General features: G+C 31.6%; 1 protein-coding gene across 2 annotated transcripts in view; it reads right to left on the reverse strand.

The window, feature by feature from the left end:
• Nucleotides 1-13568, reverse strand: part of LOC126838447 (uncharacterized) — a 57986-nt gene that overhangs the window by 26362 nt on the left and 18056 nt on the right. For both annotated transcript variants that reach the window (XM_050572855.1, XM_050572856.1), the window contains exon 2: nucleotides 9352-9507. The gene's annotated coding sequence lies outside the window, so the exon portion shown is untranslated. The remainder of the gene's footprint in view (nucleotides 1-9351; nucleotides 9508-13568) is intronic.

The raw sequence follows: 13568 nt of genomic DNA on the forward strand, positions 1-13568 counted from the left end.
TCTGAACAACACCGTCGATAAGCGGATAAACCGAATTGCGGGGGAAATTCATAATGTAGGATAATAAAAAGTGCAAACACTAGTTGGTGTAAATAATATAATATAGTTAATATGTTATTGTTATTGTTAAATTTTCTTTACATATAAAATATGGGAAATGTACGATTTCTAACCATTATTATTTATATATATATATATATATATATACTATATGTACAATATTATTGTACACATAACACACTTGATGATATTTTTTTTGGACGTCGTTAGCGTTTTCTATTTTGAATGATACCACACCAATAGTGTGTGAAAAAAATGCGTGTGTATTGAGCGTAAGTGATACATAAAAATAATAATTGCGAAAAAATGTCTGATTGCGTCTATTAACTATTTAATGTTCATTTTTAAAACCTTTAAAATGGAAGATATCAAATTAGCAATTATTATGTCGGTAAAATGATACGCAGTCGTTTGATATTATTAGATTATTTTATTATAGAACGCGTTCGTCGACCTCCAATTGTTGAATAATATACTACCCTCCTAAGCAAAAATGCCGTAATTCGAAAAAACAATCTTTTTAAAAAACCGATTAAACCAAGTAAGAAACCATTTTACTTTGTTTAAACGGGTTTTTAATTTTTTTTTTGAGGCATTTTTGTTGATATGTTGTACAATGTACATTGTACATAGTATAAAGATATTTATAAAATATAACTCTGAGTGGGATATGTAATTTTAATCTTTTTAGCATTGGTGTGGAGCTGAGACGGTATTGTTTTAACAATGTGTTTTTTTTTTTTGTGTCTGGACCCACGATATTTCGTAAACCGCTGAACCGATTTTTCGTGTAGCAATTCTATAGATCAGAAATCATACCTGAAAAGTAGTTTATCTGGCCAAAAATTTTAAAAAGTCACCCCTCCCCAATCAAAATCGAGAAAAACACCCAAACAATTTACAAATTTTTCAACTTAAAATTACAATGCTCTATAACTTTTAAAAATAGTCGAAAAAGTTCCAAATTTATGTGAATTGTTCTTCAAACATATTACTATCGATAAACATTAACAAAACAAAAAAATAAACCCTTTCCCCTAGAATAGGGATAGAATTTTTTTCTTTATTTCACATTTTCAAGCAAAGTTTTAGAGATTTAGATCTGAAAATTAGATTGAAAGCGGATCTAAAATGGAACTATAACATATACAATTTTCTCAAAAATCTATAGTCAATTTTTTTTTTATTAAGGAAAAACCCCAAAAATAGGGTAAATTTACACTTTGGCCGTAGTCAGTTTCTAGGTTGCTATGTGTGTGTGAATCAACAGTCAACAGGTAATGAAAATATTTTCATTATATTGTTAATTATGATATATGGGTAACTAAGATTATTACAACGAGTAATCTATTACATGGTGCATGTGTATGCGTTCAAATCTACGTAACAACTAACAACAATGGACGATAAGAAAGTTCTAATAATAATTGACAATCAATGTTATAAAAATGATGTGTAAAATCTACTAAGTATGTATTACATCAAACAAATGACGGCTAATTGTTATTGTTTTTGAAATTCATGTATTATTTTTAATACATCAACATTCATACAACACAATTATTATATGATATACAACAGTCGGTAGAGCGATACACTAAATAGTAGCCAGATGGTGTCGGTTGATGGTGAAGTTATTGTGTTTTGTGGTTTTCAAGGTGTGAGAACGCTGTTGCATCCCAGTTGCACAATATCAGCACATTTTCACACAATTGATGAGGAGATACACAATACGGAATTTAATTTTAATTGTCGACCATCCCATAAATAATACTATAATACCTATTCCAAAATACTAATCACCCGGTGGCATCCGCCTGTATAAGTCCCGAAGTATTTGCCAGTTTGTCTTTAAAATAAGGTTATGATGTGCCATTGTTCGTAATTACATTTAATGTCGTCACAATCCGAGATTAATGATTATAATGCAATTATTGAAAATCCTACTGTGATACGCATGCTATTGCAACCCAGCAAACGATCATCAAATTGTCAGTAACATGAAGAAATTTGTTGAGTGCGCGTTGCTGTTTTTTCAACATAAAATCTTAATCAAAATAAATCAGAAATAATACTTAACGTGACCGTCGCCCGTCACGGTGGAAAAACATAACAAGAAAGGAATCACGAAGGAAGTAACAAAGGATGTGACAAGACTGAAATTCTTCTTGATGTCAATAATTGTGTACTATTGTTTAACAAAAGTTGTAGGCCTAATACTTTGAAATGAAATATTTTACTACAATGAATTTATTTACAAAATAATTGAAATGATTGTAAATATTTTGATAACATAGAATATTTTATTACAATAAGTATTAACTACATTGTTTAAAATCAAAACCTAATTGGTATAACATATAAATGCTTAGTAGTCTATGAACATGTATAGCCAATTCATGCGATATTATTAAAGGAAATTAAAAATAATATATTTTACACACAATTCAATTATTTTCTTTAGTAGGCTTTCATGCCTTAATATGTCCCTATCATCTTGTTTCTTCTGGATTGAATACTTTTCCATAATTACCGTAGTTCCCCTATCCTATCTAGTACCTCCTCATTCGTTACCCTCTCGTTCCATGGTATCTTAAGTATTTTTCTGAAGCACCACATCTCAAAGGCTTCTAACCTATTTGTTTCCATTGAGATGATTGTCCAGGTTTTGCATCCAAAGAGTGCCACACTCCATATATAACTTTTTAGGAATTTTCTTTATCTCCAGGCTGACGCTATTAGTAGTTGATATATGTTTTTTTTCTTGAAAGGCTCTTTTCGCCTGTGCTGTCCTGCTGTTACTCATTTGCTTTCTTAGATATGTGAAATGTTGCACTTGTCTTATTTGTTCATTGTCAATATTTATGTTGAGTCGGACGGGGTTAGTTTTACTGCATACCATAACTTTTCTTCTTTTTGTTCAATTGCATTTTATACTTATCTTTTAGTATTCTATCTATTGCTATTAGGGTATTTTGTAGGTCTTCTTCACTTTCCGCGCAGAAAGCTGTTGTCCGCAAATCTTGGGACAGTAACCATTTCTCTTCCTATTCTAACTCCTTTCTGTATTTCTGCTCTCAGTTCTTTCATTGCTTCTTCAATACACCCCTGCCTTACTCCTTTTTTTATTTTGCATCCTCTACTTTCCCATATATCTGTATTAGGACTGTTTGGTTTTTGTATATATTTCAGAATGTTTGCAAGGCTCTATTAAAGGTTTTCACATATGTATTACATATTATATTTTAACAGCTTGCGTACGAGTCCACAACACCACAGGATACATTTTTATGTATCTAAGGTGGCTAGTAAACATCAAGTTTCTGGCTAATATTTTAGTGTTTTCATAATATCTGGCCTAAAACAATTCATAGAGAATTTGGCCCCTTAAATTATTGAATTTATTATTCATTTATATTTTGAACATTGTGAATACAACATAATATATGCCCCCACCCCAACCCCAACCCTCATCTCTAATCTCTTATCTTTAATCTCCTATCTCTTATCCCCTATCTCCTATATACTATCACATAAATATAACATCCCCATCCCCATTCCCATCCTCATAAGAAGGACATGTAAGGATATAAGGATATAGATGGATATATATAAGGATGAATTTTCGATGTCGGTGTCCATTTTCGGGTTGTGTTCCAAAGTAAAGACATATCTCTAATCTCTTACTCTCTCTTATCTTATCAGATAAATCAGCTGATTTTTTCGTTATGATAACCGTTGTCGATTTTCTGTGTGTGTTTTAGTATAAAAATGTCAAAAATAAACTACAAAATTGCAATCGTTAAAGAAAAATGAAGGTCTTCATGATATTATTTATACAATATCGTGTAATTATTTTTTTCATTATAAAGTATTTTCTATGTAGTTGCTCAAAGATTTACAGAAAGGTAATGAACAAGATGTTCGACGAGAGATGAACTAACAAGATGTGCGATAATTAATATTGATTTTCTAACTAGTAACTTCGGATGAGAACGCATTAGTCTTAAATCTAAAAGGCATAAATTACAAAATTTCTCTTACGTCGACGAAGCTGATATCAATAACAATAATGATAATGAAATAACGAAAAACGACAAAACCTATGTAGAAAGTGAACGCCGGAGAATATGTTACCCACGGGCAATCTTCAGGAACTGCGCCTGGGCCAAAACACTACGAAAGTTTTATTATCACGCACTCACATGTATAAGTTTAAGGCATTAATATTATTTTCTTAGTGTAACAGTCGACTCTTTTGTAACAAAACATTAATAATAATCTGTCCAGTGTTGATCGCTGAAAGGCAAGGCAAGAGGAATATTATTATAGATTATAATGATCATTTCTTTTATTGTCCCACACGAAAATCGGATTACAACAAATACACACTTCCTCACACATAAGTACACACAAACGTGGTAATATACGTGACGGACGGGTGTAAGAAGTCAAAGTGAGATACCGGTCTAGGCGGCCACAGAGGCGAACAACACCTTAGGCGTATACCCGCGCCTCCGGGGTAGATATACTAAGTGTGTGTTGTGTATGTGCAGTATACGCACTTTCTTTTTCAAGTTCACGATTGCCCGTGAAAGAGAGAGTGGTCGCAGTGCAGTAGATATACCTAATATTTATATATATATATATTTTTTTTTTTGGGTAGTAATACACATAGAGTATGGAACCGTGACTGCAACGGTATCGGATGGATATAGATGTATACTATTATATACAGCATTATTAATGGTTTATTATTTTTTTAAATACTCGTTTTAATATTGGCCTCCCCGAGTGCAACGCCTTCTGCAGCACATTCAGTTTAATATTGGTATCCACCGTGCTACTGCAGTTTTTTTCACTTAACTGCACTCGTTAAATAACAGTATGCGAGTATAAAAATAGACGGAAAACATTACTGGCCTTGGTATTTATATTATTAAAATAAAATTGTTGCATACCAACTTTAAGCTTTCCTTACGCTTAACTTTAAATTTACTTGAAGTTCCAACTGAAGTCTATCCATACATCATGCTAATTTTAAGACCGTCTTAACATTTAACTTTTGATTCACAAATTTCTGCCATTGCGGTAAACAACCTACTTAATGCATTTATCAAAAAGAATTTTCCCGAATTCTTTACCAACATAATATTATTTGCTTTTTTGATATTTTTTAATTGGAACATCAAATATTGTTCATAAGTTGTAAAAAATTGGAATAATAAAGCTACGTAGTGATTGTGTAAAGGGTTTACGATATTATTTTTTATAATTTTTTCCTTCTTCCCAGTTCTCGACCTTTCATTTACCTTCTCTCCTTTGCGCTCCAGCACTTGTTGGCAACCTATACAATGTGTATATCTGATATCATAGCTGTCCGAGTGTTTCGATAACTGTCATACAATTTATGAGTATATAGTTATAATATAGATAATATCTAATCGCGGTCGTTCCTCTGCCCAACAAGGACGACACGTGGAAACGACATTGAAAACGTGAGCTGCCCATAAGGTTATGTAAAACACAAACATTTAAATATGTGTATAGTATATCGATATCTAAGAATGGGAAAACGCCTTTCTTCGTTGTTGTTACGCTTTGGTCGTGACAAAGGGCCGATGATCTCCCATACATTTCGATATTGTGTAAGATATAAATATAATCAGTATTTTGCAGTTGGTGTATAAGGAAGTCTTCGTGCGTGTCTTATTTGTTGGCATTTAATATGTTTTACATTTAATTTAATCAATATGTGCAAAATAGTAGGAGAATGCGGTGTACTTGTGTGCTTGAAAGGTCTTTATTAAGTTTTGTACGTTTTTGTAACTCAAAGAAGTAAAAAAACAAATTGTTTCCAGAAAAACCATTTGTTACAAAGCAAACAATTAAAATCACCAAGTCACTTATCGGGTTGATGATGATTACATCTGTACACACATACAATTTATTTATCTTATTTTTTAATTTTAATTTTCTTTACTGATTTAAGGTGGCCGTACATCAATAAATTATACATCTAGTAATAATTATTAAAAGCAGTATAGCGCTACTGTAAAAATTTCATTCGACGTCTAATTACCGATGATTAATATATCTATTGGTAATTATTATTTTGTTTAATGATTTCTTTACCCATTCCTGATTAACTATTTGTACTAACGGTACCTTTCTAATCATATTAATAGTAATTAATAGATATTTTGGTAGAAATCCTACAACGTTTGAGTGTACATTATTGATCACACTTAATCTAGATTGTCTGTGTAAATGTATAGTCTATAAACAGGGTTTTCTTAAAACCAGTACGACTGCACATCATTTGATTGCTGTGTGTATGTAGTGCAAGGTTTCTTTAAAACTGTGACACATTTTATGCGTGTTTAAAACTAATTGGAAGACTTTCAATTTTTATAGAAATTACATATAAATATACCCTTTATACATAACTCAGTTACCAATGTATGAGATATAAGATACATAGAAAATAAAATAATTTAGTTATTAAAAGGCAGTCTTTCTGTGATTTCAAGTTTTCTTAAGTACTTAATAATAAAACAAATTTAAATATCTAGAGAAAAATCAAATACCAAACGAGTAAATAGTTTTTCAGCTTAATTGTTAAAGCTGTAGGGAAAAGTCCTTAAAACTCAGGAATAATAAAAAATAATTGTTTATACGTTATTTATCTGCAAGGAATTCATCCATACTGGTATAGAACGAAGACTAGATGCATTGACTTACAAAATGTAAGTTACATTCATTGAACACAAAATTATTACTCGTTATTCTAGTTCAAGTCGCCATTGAACTAGAATGTTATTTTTGTAAATTTACGCATTTAAACCCGTTTGCTATCGATACGTCATACAACTCGAATTCAACTACATGACACGTTTAATATCAAGTTCACGGCTATAATAACTATTTTCACACTGATGTTAAACACAGCCCACCTAAATTGAAGCAAAGAAACGTGTACATGACGTGTGTATCGGCCACGAGAGGAGTTACTACATAGTACATACAGAGACGTTAACGCTCGTAATGTTAGTCTTAACTTCACTAGAAACTATTGTACTAGTTATTCGTACAACAGTCTTAACATCGACGTATACAAACCGTAGGGCATATGTAGCCAAGAATAATCCACTCAAAACAGCTTCTATGAATCTCAACAATTACACTAAATTCAATTGCTCGTACTATAAGAAGGTAAGGGTTTTTTTTAAGAGAAAAAACAATTAAAAAAATAACCATAATTAAATACCAGAAACCTAAGAGAATGCCTATGACAGAAAACAATAACACCGGCGCGGCGACGTTACGCTGTTTTAATTATTTTGGTTTCTGGATCGAGTTTAATAAAAGAGAAACCCAAAGTCTATATTGACTGTATAGAGTCATCGAGAGAAATTGACGAAATGACGAGACATTTTTTTATATTTCCCAAGTATAATAACAAAATCCGATTTAAACAGTTGAAATACCATAAATTATTATGGAAAATAGTGTTCCTGCATCGGCACACGACTATATTTATTAGCTGTGACAACTTTAGGTTCCACTTGCCCTAACGTCCAATTTATTCATAAAGGTCCGGCTACGGGCTACTGTATACAATTCAATTGCCTTCCATTGTCTGTTTTTTTAATTTCAATTAAAACAGTTTACAATGTGTTTACGTTTGCGTATACATAATAATATTACAATTTTCAACTTATTTACATTTCGTTTCTCCTTGAAGTGCTTGAGGCGCAACGACGGTGTTACGACACGTCATGATTGAGAATTGTTTTTTTTAGTTAAAAAATACAAATAGAAAATACAGACTGAATTAATAATTAACAATAACGGCGGTCACACGAGCATACAATGGTTTTGTCTCTCTCTCTCTCTCTCTTGAAAAACACAAATACTCAATTAAAAACTATATTAAAATCCTTGACAACGCTGCAAAATCTGATTGCTGTAGACGCCCCAGAAAACCAAAACCAGGTCATTACTTTTTACTGTATAATATGTAATACTTCAATGTAATTTTTGTAATACCTTTTTTAAAATTAATTCTTCTGGCACATCTTACCCAGAAAAATGTACACTATATTATGCTATTTATCTACGAGTTTTTGTGAAAACTGATTCCAGAATACAGTTTAAATAATGATTAAACAGGACTTAAATGGCTTGAATAATGAGTTGAATTTGAATTAAAATATAATTAGAAGTTTAAACGGTCGCAGCTTGTAGTAAAGGCGTTCAATGGCTGTCTCTGATCCTCGCCAATGAGTCACATCAACGATAATGTGGATATGACATATGCATGTATATATACAGGTTTGATCTGTGTGTGTTATGGTATAACGGAACTTGACTACCACACCACGATCATCAAAATATATTATCATAAGCTCACCCATTGTCTATCTCTATCCCGTCCAATATTCATTTGGTTATTTTACTTATGTACATTTTGAGTATATAGAGCCAACACCCACCAACATTTACCGCCCTCTGTCTGTGTACGCCGCGCCGTGTGTTTATTATGTTCTTGCGGTGTCAGGTATATAGCATCTTGTTGACACTTACGTGTGTAGTGTATAATATTGTAGTCAAAAACAAAATTGGCGAGGCGAATTGTCCAAAGAACAATGTAAATTTATATATATTATATATATATATAAACTTGCACAGTTATAGAAATAAATGAAACGTTGTCGCGAAATGCGAGAATACAAGTGTTTTCACTTGTAAAATTATTATTGTCATTGAGTGCGCGTATCCTGGAGACACTATATTAGTATAATTAATTGTTTGCGATTATTATTTGGTGGATTCATATAAAAATCAACGTCTTTACTAAGAAAAACCAGAGAGATTTTAGAAAACAAACAAAGATCGTACATTTTCCCCTCTGTAATTTGATTAGAACCGATAATTAAATTTTCCACTTAAGTAAACTTCTACTTTTGTTAATTATCATTACACCGGTCGTCGCTGGAAACCGGTTGACAGCCAACTCGAACCTAGATATCGCGTCGCACGCCGCGTCATAAACTAGTTCACGAAATATCTTCTATTTCTTCCATTTTATATCAAAACTAAAAGAAAAGAAAAGAAGAGCACCGAACTACACACATAAACAGCAACAGTTGACACAATAATTATCAAAAAACCAGAAATTTCGGTTTACACGCAGTAGGTACTGTATACTTTCGATGAGCTTTATCGAGAAGAACCGATTTACATAATTAGATTTTAGAAGAACCGTTGAATTAAGTATAAACCGACCTCTGAGTATGACGAAGGCGTTCGATGGTAAAAACGCTGTCAGTTCGTCTGTGGAAACTGCGAGGCTCTTGCATGCGATTGGGTACTCGGCGATGCTCACCACATACGGAAGATGCCTTTAGCTCATTCCTGTAGTGCTTGAATTATGATGATAATCTGTAACAAACAAAAAATAAGAAATGATTTCATACTAGTTAAAAAAAATAATAAATTACTTAACGATATATTAACTAAGTTTTTTTTCTTCAAATGTTAACTAGTTCTGTATTATAATTAAGTGACTCCCAATTAACAAATAAAGGGGGTTGAATTGTTTAGCATAATTTTAAAATTTTCTTAAAAAAACAAATTTTAGCATACCTATCATTGTCATACATTGACATGATATTTTAACGCCCGCAAATACTACTCGTAATTAATGATCAACATTCGTTTGAACGTACTTTCCTACCAAGTATTATCGTCGGTAATCCGGATGGCGTCAAAAGAAATGTAAAACAAAAAAGTGAAATTTAAACTACTTTAATGTCCGCGTTATTATATTAAATTTGTCACACCATTTCATTAGGTCCAATTAGCAAAAAATTATATTATAACAAGAAATTAAATTAATCTAATAAAATACAGTCCTACAGTCGTTACATTCCCTTTCTAAGAATTATATTTAAATTATCCAAAAGCAATAATCCCATGGCCCTACACTGAGATTATGATAAAACCATTACATTATATTCAAGATAAAAAAAAATATTTTAAACTCTCCAAAGCAGTCGAGAATAAAGCACTTGAGGTAATTGCTAATAGCAATCGTAAAAAAAAAGAAAACGCATTACACTTGTTTAAACGTTACCTATTTTCATTTGACATTGCCGTCGGATGCCATTGACACCGGCGGGTACTATACTATCGTACGTTTTGAACAGTCGATCTATACTTCACTGTTTACATACTATATGTTTATTGCTGGAGGAAATAATATTAATAATAAAAATGAAGATGATGATAATAAAATTAAACTCCCATACTAGCTAGTATTTATTAACTTTGTCGTGTCATTAGGAAATTTAAATTTATCAATATTTCAACAATAAAACGTAATGGTAGTTTACCACTAGAACTTTCACATTTACTGTTGACTTATATTCATAATTAGTACCTTTTAATTTTAGTTTGCACACAATTAGGATTACGAGTCTAAGTCAATTAGAGGACAGTATTTAAAAAGTACGTTAGAAAAATATTTCCCTGGATGTAAAATGTCAAAATATATCGCTTTAAATAACAATTCGAAGCTAACAACGTCATTGCACACAAATACATTAGTATAAAAAGTAAGATACATCCTTACTAGCTTAAATACTAGTTCTGGGGGTTACGCATTTTAGTTGCTGGACTTTAAAGCGTCACTAGAGAGTTTTGACTTTTGGAATCTAAAGTCCTTGTAAGCTTCAGTCCACTAGTTCTATTTATAATTTATAAAATAAAAACGTTACTTAACATAAAATAATTAACAAAAATAACCCATTTTTTAAAAATATATTTTATTTACCACGTAGTTTAGAAAATAAAAATTGGAAAGTCAAATTTAGTTTTGTCTTGTTCTTCTTTTACTTTAACTTTCAATGAGTTTTGGCCACCCACACGACATTCTGCCACCTATCTCTGTCTTGGATAATTCCAAATTTTGTTGTCGAAAGCAAAAATATTTATTGAACAACATAAAATATTACTCAGTAAATAATGAGGGGGCTACGAATAATTCAAGGATTTACATACTTTCTATTTTTACTAAAGTGCTGAAATGCAAAATTGGGTCTTTGCATGATTTTTCTTGACTGAATTAAACGATTATACTTGTCTTCTCGTCTCTTACTCTTTTTATACTTATATAATATAATTTACACTAATAATTATAATTTGTAGTTAAATTACTAATACACTATGGTTATATAAGCAACACATTGGGATTACGCATCCATTGAATTGTTATCGTTGGTACATCATTTTACTTTGCACGCATGTTATAATGTAAGAGCGAATAACATGTAAACTGTTTTTATTTATTTACATGCCAATAGCTGAACACACTTAATCAAACTGTCGTGCGACGTATCATGCTATAAACCTGCATTCGTCGTTTGTTTAAAGCTACCAAACGATTATAAGTCGACCAAAGAAAGCCAAGTTGTAACATACATTGTAGCGCACGTGTCGTACAAGATTTAGTCGTATCGTATCAGGATTTCATACATTATATTAATTCGAAAAACAATGTAAGCTAAAACGATTATCAGGAATGGGTCGATCCAAGTGCAGGCACTTGGAAATTTCCGGTATGGAACCGTCTTGTACTCGTACGTTTTTTATTGTTTTATCAAGCCAATATCGAGACGTTCACGAATCTTGTGTGTGTATAATATACATTAAAACTAGGACAGACAAAACAAAAAAAAATGTTAGTGAACACTGAAGTATTTTTTTTAATAACGGGATGATGACATTTTCGATAAAATCGACATTAAACGCAGATATTCTGAAGAAACATATGTCGGACTCGCTTTAATTGACAAGTTTTTACAATATATTGTACGAACGCACCGTCGGTGACACCGTTAATTATATTAGTAAATGTCATTTCTCGGGTATTATTTCATTTTTAAATGGCCCCAATTTTTAGTAATATTCCATCAAGCATTGGACTAATTCATAACTAACTAGTTTAATTGAGTACACGGAAGTATCGAACCTAGCACAGTTCAAACCAATCATAATCTAACCAGTAAAGTCTAATCCAGGTACCGTCTAAGTCGGTCCAATTATTCTATTTATTTATATTACTTAGAAAAAACAATACTCCCATCACTAGAACCGTCTCGTCTTTTGGCGAGAAAAACTAAATAACACGGGAAAACAACTATTAGAGGTCCATAAATTAAGTATGAGCGCTTGGCTTGTCAATAATCGTAAGTATTAATGTAATTATAAAATATTTGAAGAAGCTTAGAGAATCAAGTTCCTTTAAAAAATTACCTAATCACCTAGTTTGATTGCTTGAATTTTGAAAATTACTTGAATAGTGATCAAGCGGTATAACAATAATTATTAAAGAAACATCTAAGGGAGGAGTTTGATGTGGCCAGAATACAAAACCATACAACCACATTTTACGTGTTTTAGATAACGAATCTGATGTACGTGGGACCTTCTATCGTGGTTTTAATTTGATCATTTGTCATTGTAATTTGTAACTAACTCATGTACCGAACGAAATGTACGGTCAGGTCGGACACCATTTTGCTCCAGAAACTAGGAAGTCGTCTTTGTAATAGTGAATTTAAATCTAAACGTTTGATAGTATACATCACGAGTTTGGCATGGTAGTCGAGGCTGATTCGTATGTTTACAAGTTTTGTCGTCTATTTTTTTTTTCATTACAACTCTAGCAAGATAATAACATTACGTTTATTTACTCCTTTATACAAAACATTAAATCCCGTTAACACGACAGTGGTGTAATCGAGGCCAAAGTAGAAAACACCGAAAATAATAATATGGTTTATTTTGTCTGCTCAGGTTTATGAATAGCGATTACAGTAAACCAAATTAATTCGACAATCGCCAACGCTAGTGTATGCCTGTTCAAATTTGTTTAAATCACTAAAATATATATATATATATATATTCATTTATACATATAAATGAATATTTGTCTGTTTGTCTGTCCTTTATGCATTAGTACACTATTAATTCCACCCCTAAGGATGACCTCAAACACAAACTTTGTACTTTATTATTTATTATTTTTCTCAGCCTCGGCAGACTAAATCTCGAGCAAGCCGGGTTCAGACAGCTTGTATATATGGGGCATTCTGAGTCAAACCACGCGGTCATCGGCCTGACCTCCTCAAATTTTATTAACATTTTTTTTTTAAACTTCTTTTGGTCATATATAAGATCTTAATTTTTTTTTAGTTTTTATCACTCATTTTATCCCCAAAAATAGAGGTTTTTTTAAGTTATTTAAATAAAAATAGATTTTGACCCGTTTTAAATTTCTGAAATTTTTATCATAAAATCAGTAACTTAAATTTAATTTTTTCGTCCAATAACTATGCTCCTGTATTATTTTTAATGCTATTTAAACATTTTCGTAAGGAAAATTTTTCACTTTTTACTCCCAAAATATGCAAAAAATCAAAATTTACCAATGCATGTTT

The sequence above is a fragment of the Adelges cooleyi genome, unplaced genomic scaffold, assembly GCF_023614345.1.
Source record: "Adelges cooleyi isolate 19-005CV unplaced genomic scaffold, UGA_ACOO_1.1 ACOO_flye_CR_arks_rails_tigmint_CR_PRNA_30, whole genome shotgun sequence".
Taxonomy (NCBI): domain Eukaryota; kingdom Metazoa; phylum Arthropoda; class Insecta; order Hemiptera; family Adelgidae; genus Adelges; species Adelges cooleyi.